This window comes from Cibotium barometz, chromosome 7, assembly GCF_041138505.1.
Source record: "Cibotium barometz isolate CiBa-2024 chromosome 7, ASM4113850v1, whole genome shotgun sequence".
Classification (NCBI taxonomy): domain Eukaryota; kingdom Viridiplantae; phylum Streptophyta; class Polypodiopsida; order Cyatheales; family Cibotiaceae; genus Cibotium; species Cibotium barometz.
The window spans coordinates 48,469,351-48,476,329 of NC_141052.1; the positions used below are offsets into that span (position 1 = coordinate 48,469,351).

The window sequence follows — 6,979 nt, forward strand, 5'->3', positions numbered from 1 at the left end:
AAGAGAGAGAGAGAGAGACCTTTTCTATGTCGTAGGAACAATCCCAAAGACCACATTGATCTATCTAACGGGAGTGGTATTCAAACACCACATGATGAGTTGAGTACCAACTCCATGAGATAACCAATCTACCACACGGGTGATAGAAAAATGAGCCCATTTTATTTATTTATACACACGCACACATCCTTTGGGAGAGAATTTTTCTACGGCATAGAAACAATCCGAAGATACCACATTAATCTATTCGACGGGAGTGAGATTCGAACACGTGACATGTTCAATACCAACTCCATGAGCTAACGGATCTACCACACGGGTGATAGAAAGGTTAGCTTATTTTTTTTATTTATACAAACGCACACACCCTTTGAGAGAGAGAGAGAGAGAGAGAGAGAGAGATGGCATTTGATTCACCCTGTATAATATGGATTTATTAAAGGCAGGAATATTTTGCATAACATTTTAAATATGCAGATTGGGATTGACTATGTGGTGGCACAAAGCAAGAGATTGTTATGATCCAATTGGATTAATTTGGAGAAAGATTATGATCATGTTAGTTGGTACTTTCTCAAGCAATTGATGCAGTCCATGGGATTTGGACCTCGCATGGCGGGTTTGTATCAGTCAGTATGCAGCGTGATTAATGGAGATGTTACTGATCCTATTGCTTTGAGGCGGTCATTGTGATGTTAGGGTTGTTCATTGAGTCCTCTTCTCTTTGCACTCATTACCTATCCCATGCTCTCTTTGTAACATCGCTCTAACTGGTGAGGTTGTAGGTTTATGACTTCCTAGTGGTCATCACATGGTTGGACAATCATTAGCAGATGATTTGTTTATGTTTCTTTGGGCCGAAAAAAAGAATGCAGACTCTGCAATGGCGGCATGGTCTCTTTTTTGCTTAGCTTTTGGTCTTAAAATTAATACACAAAAATTAACCTTATGAGTTGTACATAGAACAGCTGGGTTGGCAAGGTCATATTCTCCCTCGAGGCGAGATTGTAAGGCATTTGGGTTATCCTATTGGGGTGGCAATAACTTCTAGGCTTATTGGATTTCGGGGAGGATCTACAAAAAGTTTGTTTATTGAAAATCCCAAGAATGGCCTTTTCATGTACGCATCAAAGTGGCCAGTAACGTGGCTTTAAGCAAGTCGGGCGGTGGTGGGGCTGTTTTTTGGCCCGCGACCTCCAATAGAAGGCTTGACAAAAAGCACATTGGTCTCGAGGTAGCTCTGTTCAAGCTTTGCCCAATAAATTTGAAGCTTTGGAGTCGGCAATGGATGTTCCGGAACACTCTTGTGTGCCTCTTTCAATGGTCCCCCCCAACTTCTCCCTAGAGGGAAGCAAACCCGCTATGTATCCCGGTATGGGTGGAGCTTCCCAACCTATACTACCCTCACCTCAAAGCTTTGGTCAACCCGCTTGGGAAAGTCTTGGGAGTGAGGCCTCACCAAGACTTCAACCCAAGGTGGCACCCGCAAGTTTTGACGGAGATAGATCTCAACAAGGAAGTTCCCGACAAGATCCTCATCCATAGAGATGACGAGATTCACTTCCCTCAACCCATTGTCTTCAAGCATTTGTGCCTCCACTGCGGTATCCAAGGGCATATCATCAAGGATTGTCCCAAGAAGAACCCAAGCAAGGCACAGAAAGTCCAAGAACAAGAAAAGGCTCCAGAACCGGTCTCCTCTAAGGAGAAAGAAGCCTCTTCCACGGCCCCGATCAAGATAAACCATGAGCCCAAGAAGAGCAAAGGGTTGGCCAACAGGTTTGCACTTCTTCAAGAGCTGGGTGAAGGGGAGGAAGAAGCAGATGACGCTCCGAGGAAGAAGCAGCTGACCCTCCCAAGGACCTCTTGAGACTCACTCAAGGGGCAAATGACATGGATACTCAAGGGGCCAGTGACACGAAAGCGTCCTTGGATCTCAACCTTGAGACGAGGGATAGTGAGGCACAACAGGAGAATAAGAGGTCACTAGAGTAGAGTGAACACTCCTCCCCAAAGGAGAAGGGCATCCCCCTAGAAAGAAGAAAGAGAACAAAAAATAGTTCTTTTTCCTATTTTAGATCCTTAGTTTGGGGTTATGCTTGCCTTCTAAAAAGCATTTTTGTCTCGTCTTAGCCACAAGATCTATGATGTTTATCATTGTAACTCTGCTCCTCCCAATCTCATGTAATGGCTTCTCTTATATAATACAATCTCTGCATTTAAAAAAAATAAAAAATAAAAAATCATTAGCTTGTTTGGAGCTTAAAATTTTTCCTAAGTTCCCTTCCCACTCCTTCCTCCCTCCTTTTAGAGGGCGACCCCATATTCCGCTAGGGAAAGGGGTCTCCCCTCTTGTTCAGAGGGGGTACTGTGGAGGGAGGTGGTCCCCATACCTCCTCCTCTCATCAACGTGGTAACTGGCAGCAAATTTTTAAACAAAAGCAAGTTTATATTGGGTGGTAGTCCGATTCAATTGCTTGTGACAGTGCGGGGGGACATCTGGCAGTGGGTGACCGACTGGAGGCCGTTTGGAGGGCGCCTGCAAGTATGGAGGGCAGCAGCTCGGCCCTCCCAACCCGCTTCCCCTCTGCTTACTTGGAGGGTTTGCGGCTATGCAAGAGTTGCTATGGGGACCCCCAGTACCCTCCCAACTGGCTTCGGAAGCAGTTATGGACGGCTTATGGGGAGCGCCCTTTCATGTCAAGATCTTTCTAGAAGCTTTCACCTTATTCTCGAAGGTTTTGAAGCTTTCAAACAGTGTTAGAGCCGCGTCCCACTGAGTGCATAGGGGACTTGCAGCGCATGCATTGCACTGCATGTGTGCAGTCCCACAAGTACTTATGGAGCAAAGCCTATGCGCTGTTACCCTTGTAAAATATAGGAAATTTGTTTAATCTTGCAGCGCATAGGAGACTTCACCTACTGGCCACGGTGCATTCCACCCTTTTGACTGGCTTTACCCCTTCACTGGCTGGCAGCTAGCGATGATTACACTCTTTGTCACGGGCAGCTGTCGGTGCATTTGGGATCGATCATCGACCCCATTGAAGCGCTGCAAGCGCCTTTACAAAAGGCTTGTGTGACTACATGCATGCTGATTTTTGCAGTGCATAGGGGCTATGCGCTGCAAGCCCCCTATGCACTCAGGGGGACGCGTCACGCGGCTCTTACCATCAAACATTTTTATTTGGAAATGATTATGAACCAATTAGATTAATTTGATTGGGACTTGGGTTTTTTTTAATAATTCAACTCAATTTTTTGTAGCAATCCAAGCATACCAATAAATTAATTTTAATTTCAAATTGAGTAGATGTAAGACCGTTGCATTTTCTCCGGCGTTGGGGGCGGCTAGCCGCGTGTGCACGTTCATGCAAAACTTTCACTTTTTTTTTTCTGTTGCATCTTTTTGACCATAGCCCCCCCTCTCTCTCTCTTCTCTCTCTTCTCTCTCTCTCTCTCTCTCTCTCTCTGTGTGCATTCTCCCTTGAAAAGGCCGCCTCTTCTCAGAGTCCTTCAAGCCAAGAAGCCCAATTCTCCCCTGTTCCAAAAAACCCTAATCTGCCATTTCCACCCTTCGCAATTTCTCTCTCAGAAATCCTAATCTCCCCATTTTGCTGCTGCAAAACCCTAAGATCCATAAGAAATCTTAGGGTTTTGCACAAGCAGAAACTTACCTGCATTGGACCAGAGCATCTTGCCTGCTTTGAACAAGAAATTAGAGGAAATCTACTAGGTTGCATTGCTTTACTCTGCATCAATTGAGAACCTTCATCGCTATGGCGATGCCAGAGAAGCCGAAGGAAGCGGTTACGCTGCAGATCTACACGGGAAGGAAGCTACCCGATTTTCTGCAGAGCGTGAACTTGAAGTATGTGAAGTTGGGGTACCATTACATGATAACCCATTTGGTAAAGCTTCTTCTGATACCGTTTATGCTGGGCATAGCCTTAGAGGTAGGGCGGGTTGGCCCCCATGATCTATGGCAGCTCTGGGTGCATCTTCAATTTAACCTGGTAAGCGTCCTCCTCTGCTCCGGTGTCCTTGTTTTTGTATCCACTGTGTATTTTATGTCGCGCCCCCGCTCTATTTTTCTGGTGGATTATGCTTGCTACAAACCTCCCCCTTCCCTCATGGTCCCCTCGTCCCTCTTCATGAGTCACTCTGAGAAATCCGGCATCTTCGACGCGAAAAGCCTTGAATTCCAGAAGAAAATTTTGCAGAGATCTGGGCTAGGTGATGAGACATACTTGCCCCCTGCTATGCATAAGCTGCCACCCATGCCTTCCATGGCGGCCGCTCGCGCAGAGGCCGAGCAGGTCATGTTTGGTGCGCTCGACATGCTCTTTGAGCGCACGCACATAAACCCAAAAGTCATTGGGATCCTTGTTGTTAATTGCAGCTTGTTCAACCCAACCCCCTCATTGTCTGCCATGATCGTCAACAAATACAATCTTCGCGGCAACATCCGGAGCTACAATCTGGGGGGCATGGGATGCAGTGCGGGTGTGATTGCCATTGATCTTGCCAAAGACCTTCTTCAAGTCCACCGAAACAGTTATGCTGTTGTTGTAAGCATGGAAAACATCACACAGAATTGGTATTTCGGCAATGACAAGTCAATGCTGATACCCAATTGTCTCTTCAGAGTCGGGGGAGCAGCTGTGCTTCTGTCGAACAAGGGGGTAGAAAGGAGAAGAGCTAAGTACCGACTAGTACACACAGTAAGGACACACAAGGGTGCAGACGGTAAAGCTTTTCATTGTGTATACCAACAACAAGACGAGGCTGGGCAGCTTGGCGTATCTCTTTCAAAGGACCTCATGGCAATTGCTGGCGATGCTTTGAAAACCAACATCACAACCCTCGGACCTCTGGTTCTGCCCATCTCAGAGCAGCTGCTTTTCTTTGCAACGCTTGTGGCAAGGAAGGTCCTCAACATCAAAATGAAGCCATACATACCCGATTTCAAGCTTGCTTTTGAGCATTTCTGCATCCATGCAGGTGGAAGAGCTGTGATCGATGAGCTTGAGAAGAACTTGCAGCTTTCTCCCAAGCATGTCGAGGCCTCGAGGATGACGCTGCATCGGTTCGGAAACACATCATCATCATCAATATGGTATGAATTGGCATACATGGAAGCGAAGGGGAGGATGCGTAGAGGTGACCGGATATGGCAAATTGCCTTTGGCAGCGGATTCAAATGCAACAGTGCAGTATGGCAAGCTCTACGTACTGTTAAGCCTCTACCCGATAACCCTTGGGCGGATTGTATTGAGAGCTACCCAGTTGTTATTGCCTAGCTCGCATGCAGTGCCTTCTTGCAGACCTTGTTTTTTGGATGAGAAATTTTCATTTGCTTCATGTGATAGAATGGGCCATGGTTGTGCCTTCACATGAAATCTTTGAATAACATTGTAATTGCTGAGAACTGACAAATTTGTCTCACTGTAATAATGTTCTCTCTCTCTCTCTCTCTCTCTCTCTCTCTCTCTCTCAGCTTTCATGGAGGTTCAGAAAGCCCAATTTGGATATCAGAAAGTTGAATTCCCTGTGTTTCTTAACCTCTTGTTTGTTCTGCTGAAAAATCTAATGGTCTTTAACTATCAAATTGGAACTAACCTTGACCATACTGAAAAATCTAATGTCCGTCAAATATTAAAAAAGGACAATCCTTTTACCATTCAAAGTTAGAGCGGAGGAGAGCTTGATGGTAATTTTGAAGCACATAGTATTGGGGACTTGCTAGTCTAAATCATAACTGTGTTGAAGGTGTTCTTTGTTTAGCATGTTTCCTCTCACAAACTGTAAGACAAGTCTACAAATATTGAAATTCCATTGAATTTCTAAATACAATTCTGGTATCTGTTTGCTCTTCAAAACTGCAAGACAGGGGAGCTCTTATTATTAGAGTGTCAGAGAAGGTTAGAAACTACAAAAAAGACTACAAATTTTAATGTCTTTTACAGATTCTACATACAGATACAGTGCAACAATTCAATGCTTGCCTTCAGATTGATGATCAGGTGACTTCCAATTTTTAGCCCTGATTGGAATGCAGCTATGTTGGCAGTCACCATTGCTTGGCAAAGCTCAGATGATTTGGTTAGGATTTAGTGTAAGATCAGATATTCATAATTGAACATTTGAGAATTGGACACGGAAACTGCAATTGGATTTCCCCTTCGCGGAGCGTCTGGTAGGAGCTTGTTTTTAAACCTTGGATTTTCCTTGAGATTAGAAATGACAACTTTTAGGGAGCATGTCTGCAATTGCTTCTTTTCTAGTTTAAATTGATTAAGAGAATGTATTTCATGACAGAGCACTCAACCCTATGTTTTGTTAATGGTACCCTCCATTCATAATGAGAATGTAAACCTGTATTTGTATTGGTGTTTGATGTGAGTGGGTAAGCATAGCAATAGGTTTGTTCTTTTACTCAATATGCAAATGAAGTAAAAGAGGAGACTCTATTGTTAAAGAAAAATTTCTTCGCATGCGCTTGCTTGCAGCTATTTTTGATATTAGTAGCAATGTTAGTGGAGGATGGTCCTTTTTTGATACTAGAAGCCATTATTTAATAGTGTCAGCAGAAGCTTGGAAATAGGAGTTTTGAGAAAGGGCACTTTCTCTTAAGGGCACTTTTGATAAAAATGAGGTCACCCTATGTTGTAAAGACTACCTTGTTTTGATGCAAGCATAACAAGTGTCAAGGCAAGTTTGAGTATACAATATACTACAAGGTACTTGTGAGGTGTGTTTATGTAATTTTAATGCCTTCTATATAGTGACCACCGACTCCTCAATATCATTTTCTTTGTATCAGCAACTTTGAAATTGAAAGAGGCCTTTGTTCACCATAAAGAAGGGCATGTTCACCTAGCGTTTTTGCAATCTATCTACATCATTTTCCACCTATTATCATGCCTAGAGTTACGAACAAATCACAGTTTTTTCCTTTTGCCAGTAATGTGAGATC

The 6,979-nt window shown here is 44.1% G+C and overlaps 1 pseudogene across 1 annotated transcript; it reads left to right on the forward strand.

Annotated features, from left to right (window-relative positions):
• Window positions 1–3,450: 3,450 nt before the first annotated feature.
• On the forward strand, window positions 3,451–5,564 carry LOC147637117 (3-ketoacyl-CoA synthase 4 pseudogene; annotated as a pseudogene). The gene has a single exon (XR_015266326.1). The product of XR_015266326.1 is annotated as a 3-ketoacyl-CoA synthase 4 pseudogene (transcript).
• Window positions 5,565–6,979: the final 1,415 nt, after the last annotated feature.